Raw genomic sequence first — 13,605 nt, forward strand, 5'->3', positions numbered from 1 at the left:
TTCACGGCTGCAGAGATAAGGACGCACCCTGAGGGCAATTCTGTGGCCACCACCTCCCCCAAGGCCTGGTGCCGCCTGTGGGCAGGCAGCAGCAGCCGAGGCCCAGCTGGAGGCCCTGGAGCTACTGGTGAACCTCTGGTGGCAAGAGGACAACATCACTTCCTGCTGCAGCATCTGCATGGAGGGCGGCCAGTCGGGGGATCTGTCTACTTCCTGGTATGTGACAACAAGGATGTGTTATCCCGTCTCACAGGGCACACCTGCCACATTTCCTGTGTATTTTTGGACAAAACAGCCATGTCTCAAGTCAAGTAGTTGCATAAAATATGAATCATCTTAGTGGCCACTAGAGAGAGACAAAAGATGATGGAAAGAAACTTGCTGAGCCTGCATTTCTATACATCTGCCATATAATAACACAGCGCTGGCTTTGAGCAAGAACCATCAGCCGTAAGTGTGTTTTTACTGTTGAATACAATAGGCTGAGACGCTTTATTGTGCATTAAATGATGTTCTTCAGGGCTTCATGTGCCGCCTTGTAATGATATTGCTGCACAACCTCTAATTCCGCCCTCACCTCCCTCAGATAAAACACAATCAAGCATCCTCCTCGCTCCTCCTATCAGTGTGCCCGCGCGCACCTGTGTCTATTTGCATGCTTAATCTGCACACCGGGCGCAGGGGGCCGGCCCGGCGGCCGCCCCAGGACTTTTTATCCAAGGTTCAGCTCCCAGTCAACGCTATCAGCCGTAAATTGTGGCGGCGGCGTGGCAGGAAATGATGTGACTCTGGCAATTTATGTCAAATAACTTTTGAGGATGTGTGAGTGTAGAGAGGGCAGCAGTAACTCTTCCCGGGAGAGGGGGGGGTTTAATTGAGACATTTCTCTTTATCTGGCGTTGCCGTGTTGTTGTGTAACGAGATGTAATGTCTCTCTTCATACGGGGGTCAACGTGCCGCAGGAGGGAAGGTCACGGGCTGACTGCTTGAGCATCCAGTTTGATCAGCCCCCCCCCCCCCATGAAGAAATATAGCCATGTTTAGTGGCAATCAAGTGCTAAAATAGTCGCTATCAAACGCTTCATTCGTGCTGATCATATCCCGAAGAAAGCAAATGACATTCCAGACTGACAAAAGCAGGAATTCTATTAAGACTAAGAACATCTTTTTATTTCTATTTGACGACATACAAACGTTGAGGTCAATTTATTTCAGTTTACAGTAAATCTGGGGAACGTTAGATGACAAAATATAATATAATATAATATATCAATCTGTCTTTTATTGTATTATTTATTCAATATTAATAATAACAACTATTCATTTTATTTTGTTTTATATATCAATTATTATTTTGTCTTTATTTTCTATTTTTTACTTTTTATTATGTTCTTTTTATCAATGATAATTTAATATAATTTGTATTTGATTGTATAGAAAACAATATAGTAAAAATATATTACATATACAATGCAAGTACAGTAAAAAATATATTACATATACAATGTAAGTTTTTTTTTTTTTCAAATTGCAGTAGCCTGAAAGTTCTGAACTCCTCTTTCCATGCCAGTGTTATTTAAGACATAGATTCCATGCATTGTTTGTGTGTGTTTGTTCTCCTATGGCAGCAGCTGGTTGCATGCCTTTGATGGGATTCATACACACACACACACATGCACACACACACACACACACACACACATCTCGTAATTGTGCTCATAGCTCATTATTGCCCCCTCCTCCTGCTTCTTCCCCTGGATGATTTGGATCCACCAGGGAGGGGTGGCGGGGGGTGGCTGGATGGCCCCGTGACACCGACGCCACGTCCGCCCGGCGACAGGCTCTTCAGGCACTGATTGGGGGGATAAAATATGGCTGTTGGGAATTAAAAGGTGCGGATGTGATCGTAATTCATGATAGTTTGCATATCAGGATGTGGATTAGCGACATCATAAAAGCTGCAGCAGCGGAAGGCAATCGTGTTTACTTTACGTCAGCCTGCAGGGGTCAAGGTCCAACAAGTGCGTGCACGTAGAGACCCGTGCACGTGCGCCCACGCCTCTGTCAGTCAGCTCGCATGTACGAGATTTGAGTGTAATTGTCCCAAAACGGCTCATCAGCGGATGTGCCGGCCGCCATTAGGGCCCCACAATATGGTGTGACATTCAAATTCCCCTGGATGACAGGTTATTAGAGCGCCGTAATTAAGCAGCGTGTCGTTGACCTGTAACGGCTCACTCCTGGGGAGCCAGAATTGTTAAAAAAAAAAAAAAAAAAAGAAGACTGCGTATTCGGTCGTGATGACAAGTAGACGTCTGCCTGGTGAAAGTATCGATCATCTTCATCGGTGCCGCCGCTTTTTCTTTTTTTTCCTTTTTGAAAGCGTGGCGATGTGAGAAATAAAGGTGTGACTTCATTTTGCGATTACACAACTTAAGACAACAAGCGGACGTTGTTATGAGCAATCAGCCCATCTGCTGCCCCCCCCATCCAAATGGCGTGTGAATATGAGCGGCAACAAAATACCTGAGAAATATCATCTCTCTTTTTAAAAAAAAAAAAAATGACTGTCCTGTGCTTATGTAACTTCTACAGGGCTGTCCACAGTGCGGCCTGGGGGCCATATTCAGTCCACAGCTCTTTCCTGTTGGCCCTCATTAAGATTTTAGGCAAATGTACATATTTTATAGTAATTTGTAGCAACCTGCCACACGTAGATTTGGCCCCACTTGTTCACCTTCACTCATGAACACATTATAAGGGGACCGTCTGTCAATGCTTGCCCTTCCAAGGGTCTTCCTCAAGATTAGGATGATAACCTGAAATGTAAAAAGTCTTTCCTGGTAGGACGGAAACGGGTTCTTATTGAAGGAGCACCTTGATGTTAAATAGTCCGGCGGTGGATGGGTGGGGGGGGTGTCATGTTGGCTTTGTGGCACGCTCGCTGAACAGAAGGTCCCCCCCTCTCCCCTGCCTCCCGTTCTCTCTGCAGCCCCCCCCTCCTTCATGATGGCAGCAGATGGCTGCAGATGAATCCCTCATAATCATGTCAGGACGGCTCGTCCGATCCCGATTCATCTCTTTAAACACATTTCATGCTTGCACAAAGATGAAGGCGGCCGCCACACAACAAAAGTACACAAAGATTGTCCTTGCAAACAAGTGTTGGCGCCGCCTAACACCACTTAATCATCATCATCATCATCATCACCCCCCCGCTCGCTCACTTTCACTCTGTCTCCCACTTCCTGTCCATGCCACCGCCATCATCGTCATCGCCCCGGAATTAGCAATCAATTGCTATTGCATCATCATCCCGACTGGATGTGGAGTTGTCCGCAACGTGGGTACCAGGTCAGCAAACATGGCCGACATGCCGCGCTACATTTTGATTGGAATGCGCCAAACATTTGACATTGACGTCATCCTAAAACAGCACAAGTACACAACTACTATTACTACTACTATTACTACTACTATTACTATTACTCGTCTTTTGTGTCAAATGCTGCTGACGTCTTGTGCAGACTCCAACATTTGGCAGCTAAATTCACCTTTTGTGAGAAAGCCACAACAATGGCCAGTCCAGCTAACACCCCAAAAACACAAGAGTAAAAATAAACTTGGTATAACCCACAAAATCTATCCGTTTTGGTGCTTTCCTACTCATTTTATGTCAAAGCCAATTCAAGTACAAAAGATGGCGTATTGTCTGAAATTCTACCAAATGAATGAATAAAAACCAAGGCCGAGGCTCAGGCCGGCGCTACGACCGTAAGACCGTTTCTATGAGTTGATGAAAGAAAAGCGAAAGTGACGGATCCACTCCATGTTTAGCACAAAAGGAGTTAGCATACCAGTGGGGTTAGCGTTATGGCGTGATGGCTGTGATGGCAGCCTGAGCCTGTTCCGTCAGTCGGTCTGTGTGTGTCTGTCTCCCACATCCCGCCCTCTTTTTCCGCTCCATCCATCCCATAATGGTCTCCACGGCGAGGCTGGCTGCGCGTATAAAGTATAAATCTTCCTAACAAGCTTTGCTCACCGAGTCCCGCAAGGGCGCTGACAATTTGCCATAAAGTGAATTGTGATTTTTTTTCCTCTTTTCTTTTATATCCTTCCTGCCCCCCCCCAAGCCATCCCCGCCCCGGCAGCCATGCGCGTGATGCTGATAATTGTGGATCAGGTGAAGTTTGTCTCAGCTCATTTCAGGGCCATGCTCGACTAGGACCATTCTCCCCGCTCACGAGGCCATCATTTCACAGCCCCCACTTCTCATTAATCCCTCCTGAGTGGCTGCTCTCCGCAGTTCCACATCGCAGGTTTGTTTAGCTCTTGTTTTCTGACTCGCCGCCCTCCTCCGCCTTCACATTAACCCCCGCCCCCCTCCCGCGGCTGTCCAATGAGCGCAATGAGCCCAGGGTTCCATCCTCTGACCGCAGCTTCTAATTTCCCCAACAGGACAGCTTGGCTTTGTAAACACCATCCAGCTTTCCATGCCTTCAGCACCACCACAGGTAGATCCCAGTCCTGCGTAAGTCAACAAAACAAGAAATCATCTCCATTTCTTCCCCCATTTAAAGTTTTTGCGTGCGCGCTGACTGTTAAATCATTCATGAGACGCAAAGGAGTGGAAGAACTCTGATGAACATGAAATAACATTTTACTAATTCATGGAAACCACGCTAATTACGCCGCCTGATTCGCCGTGAAACATTCATAAACACGCCGTGATCATTTCTGTCAACCATGATTTGGGATGTCAACACGTCGCCTTGTTGTGCCCAATAAGAACCAGAAGAAGAAACACAACACCTTCGTACGCCCGACTCGAGGCTTGAGGAGGCCTCTCGCTGTCACGGCGTCTGCCGTCCGCCACCGAAAACCTCAAATCCACAATGACCGTGTTAGACGGCGGCGAGGAAAAGGAGAGCAAAGCGCCGGCAATTTGGCTTATTTGCTGATTAATTTGAGCCCACCTGTGATGCTGGCTGCGCTAAGTAGCAGCATCACTTCTAATTACCCAGCTCGCCGCTGGCGTGATGGTGGAAATGACGCTATTAATGATCGCGTGTGGAGGAAGACTTCCCTCCAAACTCCCTCACTCCCGTCCTTCACACAACCTTGACTGTCACGTCATCCATCAGAGCCATCACGTGGCTCTTTGTCTCCGGCCTCCAAAAACAACACCGACGTTACCTTTCCTTCATTCATTCCGTGTGGCCAACTCACTCGTGTTCCTCGTGCTTTTAGCAAGCTAGCAAGCTAAAGTGCTTCCGACCATCGCTGGTGGGAGTTTGAGAGCCCCCGTTTAAAGAGACAGACACACGTTGTGTCCAGCCAGAGGTGGTCCTCATCGAGCCCCTCTTGGCCGCCTCTTGCACTCCTGTCTCCCCACCAAAGTGCCATATTCATCATCATTACAGACTTAATAGTCATTCTATTAAAGAAATCACATTATCATACATTTCATTAATTAAACTCCACGCCACTGCCGACACTTTGAGGGGCGACGGTGGGTCGCTGCCAAAGGGCAGGACACTCCGGCGTCTCCCCAAAGTGGCTTTAAAAGGACGCATTTGCATACGGGGCAGCACACAGGCGTGGACACAACATTAGGTACACCGGCACAATCTAATGACCAGAGATAGTGTTCACACTTCCATCCTGGAGGTGTTTGTCCTGTATCCTACTCCATCCTTCTTCTACTTCTTCTTCTTCTTCTTCTTGAATATTCCACCACCCCCTCCTCCATCTGCCAGGCCCCTCCTCCTCCCCCCTCCCCGGCTGATTAGCATGTGTGCGCTATGTTTCTGTCACGCCGCCGTGTTGACCTGCGCTGTCGTCTCCCTGATTAGCTCCCTGATTCACTTTCCTTGTCTGCTAATGTGCAATCAATCACAATCAATTAGCCAAAATGTTCAATCATTAAAACCATTATCATCAATTCCAATAATTAGCACTTTCTGCCGCTGCTCCGCCACACACACACACACACACACACGCACGCACACACATGCGCACACTTTTCCACATGACTCATAAAGTTCTTTCTGAATATTTGATGATGATGATGATGATGATGCAAGCAAGCATTTAATTGCTTTGTGTTTTTAAACATTTTTTCTTCTAATTTTTATTTCTATATTTTTTCTCATTTCCAAACCCCAAATGTTCAAGCTATTAATCATGGATGCATATTGATGATAGACGCACCTCAGCAGCATTTGAACTAATTATATTCCTTCCTCTCCACTCATACTCATCTACAGTCCTTTTTTTCTTGATTTTTCTTCGACCCCACTGGTGCGGTGCTCCGTCAAAGGAAAGGACGGGCGTGAGATGAGACATTGAAGTCACGCTAATGATGTGTAAACCTCAAAAAGCCCCGAGGGGGGTGGGAGGCAGGCAGACATGTTAGCCGGGGCCTTCCAGACGATTGTCATCTCGCTTCTCCCGTCGTGGCGACCCGGGATGGACCTGTCAGTGGCTGGCCCGCAATAAGCGCTCATGTCAACGTTTCCTCCGCGCCGGGCCTCAGGCTTTATGGGCGCCGTGCCGCGGCATCGCTCACTGCCACCTGAGTAAAGCAGGCGGCTCATTGGGGTCGAGCCCCCTCCGCCCCACGCCCCCCACCGCTGCAATGTGAGTCCAAAGGAAATGGGCCTGAACGTTGAGTCTGAGCTCCATTAAGTCAGGCATCCTCTCCTTGGGATGGGCGTCCGTGATTGGACGCATCAACACAGCTCATATTCAGATACCAGCTCTACGCAGGCCAGCGTGTACAGACACTTAGCTAGTTGGCTTCCATCACGACTGAACAATGGCAATTGAAGAGAGATGGGGGAAGGTTTTAGAGATGAATCTAATCGACTTTTCTCGATCCAAAATTGGAGGAAAATATCCACCTCAAGCTAGCAGGAGGCTTTGGAGGGGGAGGAGCCATGTGTTAAAAATCAGACTTGCAGACTTCAGACTTTGCATTGCCCCTAAAGTGTCAATCTATTATTTTGCGGTACTTTTTTATGTTCCGTAAGAAATAAGATGGATAGTTGAAGCCTGCGTGGTCCATTTCAAACACATAAAATGTGTTTCTTTCCAACATTCTGCCTCGCATGGCAGGGAATCATGTGATAAATCTGCATGCCGCGTGCGTCTGCGAAGGCGGTACAGTCGGTTGCTAATCCAAATTAGCACGGTTGGGCGCGGCCGGGCCTTCTCGTTGTTGGCGCGTGGGTGATGAAGGGCTCCTTTTGCGGCGAGAGCGAAAGAGACAGGCCGGCCTGGCTGTCACGTCGTAAAGGATGCAGTCGGTGAGAGCAGACATGATTTCATGGCTAATGATTCCCGCTGTAACGGCGGCGAATAACCAAGTTGAGCTGTCTTAGCTCAAATGATTCAATTAGGCCAGCTGTCCCTATTTGTCATGGCTCAACTGGCTGGGAGATTACCTTTCCAAGGGTGCGGACGTGCCGCCGCCTCCAACTTCAGGAAGAAGAGGTTATCAAAGAAGGGAGGAACAAAGAAGGCGGCAATAAGCACATTATCCACTTTGACGCGGTGCCTTGTTTTGTGGCGTGGAGCGTCCTGAAAAGTCGCTTTCTTCCCCGAAGTATCTGGGAGACACTGCTCTCTTCACCTTTCCCCTGAGCGTCAATTAGCCGAGTATTTAACACAGCCACTCATTAGCCTTGATTGAGCCGCTGATGTCTTCTTCGTCTTCACTTTAATGCGCTTACATTTACCTCAACTAACCTCATCAGGCGTCGTTAACGCTTTTGTCAGTTCGCCGTCACGGAGCAGGAGGTGACGGCGTGCGTGTTAAGAAACGGTGGACTCTTTGCCGTGTTCAAGGCGATTAGCGTTGTCGGCGTTAGCGCTCCGTGTCTGTTTGGGGACGTAAACAACAGCTCGTTAACGGCAGGCAGTCAGGCTAACGTGCTCACATGCTAACGTGCAGCGCGCTTCACGTTGTTCTTTCTTGCTGGATGATCAGCAGCAACGCTGGCGGGCGAGATAGCTGGCTCTGTATGTCTTTAGGCCATTTTCACAACATAACGCCACCCCCGCCCCCGTGGAGGGGTGGCACATTTGGTGAGAATCTGGATAAAAGTGGAGCTTTTTTCACTTTTTGAAGCGTTTCCCTCCGCCCATTGAGGGGTGGGGGATGGTGGCGGGGGGGGCGGCGGGGGTACGGTCCTTGCAGAGCTGTCAAAGCTGTCACCGCGCTCCCACTCATCACAGTGATTGAGAGGACGCCAACACTGCCGTCCGTGGCTAAAGTACCATCCATCGTTTAACCCACCAACGACTTCATGCCTTCGTTAAGACAATTTTCTTCTGATTTGTCGCTTTTGTCACACAAAGTGTGAGCCGAAATGGAAGCCTCCGTGTCCGAAGTCCGACCCAAGGTCTGCCGGCCCGCTCCACGTTCTAATCTTACGATGAAACCACTAAACTGCAAAACATAAATACAGGAAGAGCAAAAATATGACATTTTTCTGACATTTCTGATATTGTCTTTCACTTGCAGCTAATGTTACAGAAGAGGCTGCAAATGTCATCATAACGTGATGCTTTTTAGGCTTTAAGTATGAATATATTCATACTAATTATGTTTGATGGCATGCTTACAAAGAAAACCATTGGTACAGATATAAAAATAATGTCATATTTATTCACGTTAATGAATAAATGAAATCAAACAAGTAAGATGATACGCAATATTTACTGTATTTTCTGGACTATAAGTCGCACAAGGCCAAATATGCATAAATAGGTAAAAAAAATTATTTAAATTTATTTTCCAAACTACTTGACCAAAACAGACATTACGTCCTCATAAAAGGTGTACAGTGTTTATGTAACATAAACAGTTTTTTCATTTATAAGTCGCAGGAACAGCCAACCTATGAAAAAAAGTGCGACTTATAGTCCGGAAAATCCGGTATTCTTGCCTGTTTGTATTCAATTCCTCATTCCTCATTGTATTTTATATCCGTCTGGCCTAAAGTGAGCAAATACGCTTCCCTGCCCTTTGAATCCTCTCCGCCACCGTGATGCAGCAAACATAAAAAGCTAATCACACGGAGAACCTTTCCACCTGCTCCTCTGGCCCCGCCTCCCCTTCCTCGGAGCCTACCTGAGCGGGCGCCGGCCCGCACGGCTTCCCGAGTGCAGCTGAGGCCGGCAGCCCATTTGGAGCGGGTCCAGGCCTTCATTGGGACGTAATGCTTTTCAGTGAGCTGAGTTATGAGCAGCTGTTTGCAGACGCTCTGTGACGCGGTGATGGAGCAGAACGCCGTATGCCGCTTTCCCAAATCAAATGATACGAGGAGGCCGACGGTGTGGAGAAACAGCTGTCATTAGCAATTTGCCGCACGCTCCGCTAATTCCGGACAAAATGCACCTAATGAAGTTACTGCGGGAAACTTCAGATATTGTCGCTGCGACGGCGGCCAAGGCCTGTAATCTCATTCCTTTTGTAGTCGGGAAAATACTAATTACTTGTCATGGCACGCCAACGTTCTTTAATCCTGCAGAACAAAGGCAGGAAATCAAGGCCGGGCGGGTGTCTGGCCGCCACGCATTGATGCCGCCACGCATTGATGCCGCCTCGCTTGTGCGCGCACTTGTAACTTCATCGCTGATGCTGATGCTGATGCTGATGCGCTACCTGATGAAGAGTCACAGGTTGCTTCTTCCTCTTCGCCTTCCGACTGAATGCCAACATTTGGTTCAGGCGCCATCTTAATATTTGGACTGGTTTAAATGATAAAAATATGATTGTAACAAAGGAAACATTGCGTCCTCAGGTAGTGCAGAAGAGAAATTGAGACAAAGGAGCCCAGGCGTCAGCGAGGGGAAAGCGGCGGTGGCGTTTTGGACGCCAAAGGAAGATGCTGCATAAAGAGCAGCGAAAGGTATACAAGAGTCTGGCAGGAGCATCCTTCATTTGGCTCCTCGTCGCTTGTGCCTTTCACAGATTGCCGTGCCGAGAGGAGGAGAGTGTTAAAAGTAGAAGTGGTCCTCTCCTCGGGAACAGTTGTTGTGGTGAGAAGCATTAGAGGCGGGTGGGCGTCTGGACCCCGAGCGCGCCGCTCAGACACGAGGCCCGTGTGTGCCTCCCTGGCAGCCATCTTGCCGCGGCAGAAGGCCCATAAAGCCGCCTGTGTTAATTCTGCCGTAATTATCATGGGTGCCACATGTTAGGCAGGATGTCCTACCACTGCAGAGCCACTCAGAAGTTTGCGCCGAAATCCTTGCTGGCGCTCTAAGCCGCCGAGGCGCGGGGGTGACAGTTGGCCATTGTGATTAGAAAAAGCGCTTCGGCTGCTGCTGGAGCCTTGCCCCGCGTCTCATTTCCTGTCGCGGCCCTTTGTAATGATGTGCCGTGTGCCCAATAACTGGCTGCACTCGCATGACAATAATCACCCATAATTCCCCCAGGGAGGGGGCAGGGGGCGGGCGGCAGGGACAACATTGGTCATAAATATGCAAAATGGCTGCGCTGTCTTTACCGCACACGCTCATTCTGCTGAAGGTATTGAAATGGTTCATCCTCATTTGGTTGGATTTCCTAGGAAAAGCCACAGAAAAGACGTCCCTGCCGTAAAAGGGCCCAGTCTTGACGGAACACAATCCACAAATGTACCTGGCGTACAGTATGACCTCGTCAAAGCTACGATGTAGCTTGGAAGGTTTCAAAATAGTATCATATTTGTATTACAAATAATTTTTCTGCTAATTACAGCACATTATTAAATCCTACCATTTCTTTATTGTTAGCAAGCTGCTGTGCCGTGCCTTCAGTTACTTAACATTAGCATTAGCATTAGTATTAGCATAGCCATCAGTGGGCCTTGCTATCAAAACGATTAATGAGCCTTCAGTTACTTAACATTAGCATTAGCATTAGCATTAGCATTAGCATAGCCATCAGTGGGCCTTGCTATCAAAACGATTAATGAAAAAATGAAACATATTCACCATATTCAAGCTAGCTTCAGTTACTTAACATTAGCATTAGCATAGCATTGCCTTAGCATTAGCATTGCCTTCAGTTACTTAACATTAGCATTAGCATTAGCATTAGCATTAGCATAGCCATCAGTGGGCCTTGCTATCAAAACGATTAATGAAAAAAATGAAACATATTCACCATATTCAAGCTAGCTTCAGTTACTTAACATTAGCATTAGCATTAGCATTAGCATAGCCATCAGTGGGCCTTGCTATCAAAACGATTAATGAAAAAATGAAACATATTCACCATATTCAAGCTAGCTTAGTAGGTTTAAAAATGTACATTTTCTTTATTTTTCTCAAGCTGCTGCACCTACATCCTTTGGTTATTTCTTATGGTTATGTCAACAGATGCAGAGCTACAGCACAGCCATCACTGGGCCTTGCAGCCGGAAGCTGATAAGTGGTCCACTTCAGTCTGTGCGTCCCCCGGGGGTGCGGGGGGGTGAAGGAGTGGTACCACCGCTGAGAGCCCCCCCACCCCCTCGACAGCACCTCGTTGCGTGCTTTGGCAGGACCGTGGCGTTTAGCGCCCCGCGACGCCGCTCACCCTCTCGCAGTCAGCGCGGACACCTTTTTGTCTTCGTCCCATCTTGACTTTTTTTTTTTTTCCCCCTTCTGGCTCGCTCCCGTCGTCCATCTGTCAAGCTGATATTTGGACCAGGAGCTCAGATGATCATCTCGCTCTCACGGGCGGTCGTTATCGCCGCTTCCCGAATGTGCCCGCGTTGATTTGCGACGTCAGACGGGCGGCTGACAGATAAATCTGATGGAAATTAAGGCACAATTAAACATTTCATCTGGGCTAATTGCTGGCGCTGGATTTGGCCAAGATGGCGGCGCGCTGCAGGAAATCAGCAAGCATAACACATTTTAATGGGCCACAGCTGTCTGACGGCTTGGCAATGTTTGCACAGTGCACCACAAGTGTAATTTATGAGACGGGGAGAGAGAGCGAGAGGCAGAAAAAGTGGTGATGATGATGATGATGATGATGGCAAAGTGATATTATCTAACGGCTTTTGGGTTCTTCCTTATCAAAGTAGGCATAATTACTCTACCTTTTTTGCACCAAGGTAAACACGCCGCACGCGCTCACACACGCACGCAGAAATGCGCCTGACGTGTGCCAAGGAATAAGCCTGGCAAAGTCGGCAAAATGTGGGAAGCAGCTTGGGAACAGATTGATGCAGAGGGGTGAAAAAGGCTGAGAGGGAGTGTTTGCGCGCGCCCAAATGGCTTTGCATGAATGTGCGTATGTACTCTCTGCAAAGCGTCCAAGGCAAACAAAGGACGCTTTCCTCCAGATAACGCCGGCCGCTCTGCCGGCCTCTCGCTGCTGTGGAACTTTGGACAACAAAACTTGTAATTCCTGTCATTTTTCCGTGAAGGTTCGTATGGCGTTGATGAATTGATCGCCTGTTTATCTGATTTTTATCTTAGACCCTCGAAGAAGACGCCAGCATTGACCTGGCGGATCGCTGCCCCCAGCAGGAGCGTCCTGGTGGTGCTGCAGGCCACGTTTGCCCACAGAGGTCACTTCAACGGCTGTTTACCAGGTGACACCTTCAGTCTGGAACAGGCCCGAGGGCCGACTTGGACCCCCTTTCAGGTGCTGGCTCACGGCCCCTGAAAGCTCACTGGGTGACATGATGGTGCCTTGTGGTCAAACGGCAAGTCAAATAAATACTTACACTTTTTCAAACCTTCCATTGGCAGCAACGTTATCGATCCTAATTATTTTTAAACACTCTAATTAACGCCTCTGCTCACTTAAATGGAATACGGTCTACAAACGCAAATAACCTCCTAAGGTTTCTAATTAGCCCAGCAACAACTGTGGCTGTAGGCAACCACCTGATGTTGTCTTTTTAAATGAAAGTTGCCTTTAAAGTGGTCAGCATGTATTTACATGCACTTTCTTCTCCTGAGACGGACTCAGCAGCGCCTCTGCTGGCTGCAGCCAAGCAGTGCACTCCAGTTTTACACGATGGCGTTAATGCCATCACTCAATTGATGTTATTTCTATGTTTATGGAAATTGAACTCCGCTCTGTATTATATATAAAATAACATTCCAGTTCGTCGGCATGGAAGAAGGCGGGGTTTTGGAAGCGGAGCAGCATTTTTTTGCAAAACATTTTTCCTCGTATCGCCCGGAGCTGCATTGTCACCACAGGCTGGCGTACAGTATGTCATTTTGTGCACTGCGTGTGCTGGGAAGGGGGGTCAGAGGGGCTGGGGGGGGGGCAGCATAGTAGCTAGCCGGCTGTTGTCCTAAAAAGTGCAGCACGTTGCCTCATGGCCCCCGGGTCAGCAGGCGCGGGCAAGGACAAATAAGAGGACGGTGTATGTTGTTTACCAAAGTGTACAGTAAGGATGCGAGGCGGCGTCTCCTCGCTCATTAGGTCATCGCTGCATCCACGCCGAGGGAATCCAAACATTAGATTAGATATAATTGAGAGAAATGAAGCCGTGCTACACGCGGTTAAGCCTCCCGCATTAAACGCGTGCTCGGAATTGCTCTTTGTTAATCTCTGATCAAGTGGGATATTACCTCATGAAGTGCTGGCTCATTAAGGCA

At 48.1% G+C, this 13,605-nt stretch overlaps 1 protein-coding gene across 1 annotated transcript in view; it reads left to right on the top strand.

Annotated features, from left to right (window-relative positions):
* Positions 1 to 4,486: 4,486 nt before the first annotated feature.
* Positions 4,487 to 13,605, top strand: part of LOC144899579 (uncharacterized) — a 79,551-nt gene continuing 70,432 nt past the window's right edge. The window contains exons 1-2 of the mRNA XM_078792480.1: positions 4,487 to 4,514; positions 12,466 to 12,699. The gene's annotated coding sequence lies outside the window, so the exon portion shown is untranslated. The remainder of the gene's footprint in view (positions 4,515 to 12,465; positions 12,700 to 13,605) is intronic.

The sequence above is a fragment of the Doryrhamphus excisus genome, linkage group LG7 (assembly GCF_037039965.1).
Source record: "Doryrhamphus excisus strain RoL-2023G ecotype Guam linkage group LG7, RoL_Dexc_Guam_v1.1, whole genome shotgun sequence".
NCBI classification, from domain to species: Eukaryota; Metazoa; Chordata; class Actinopteri; order Syngnathiformes; family Syngnathidae; genus Doryrhamphus; species Doryrhamphus excisus.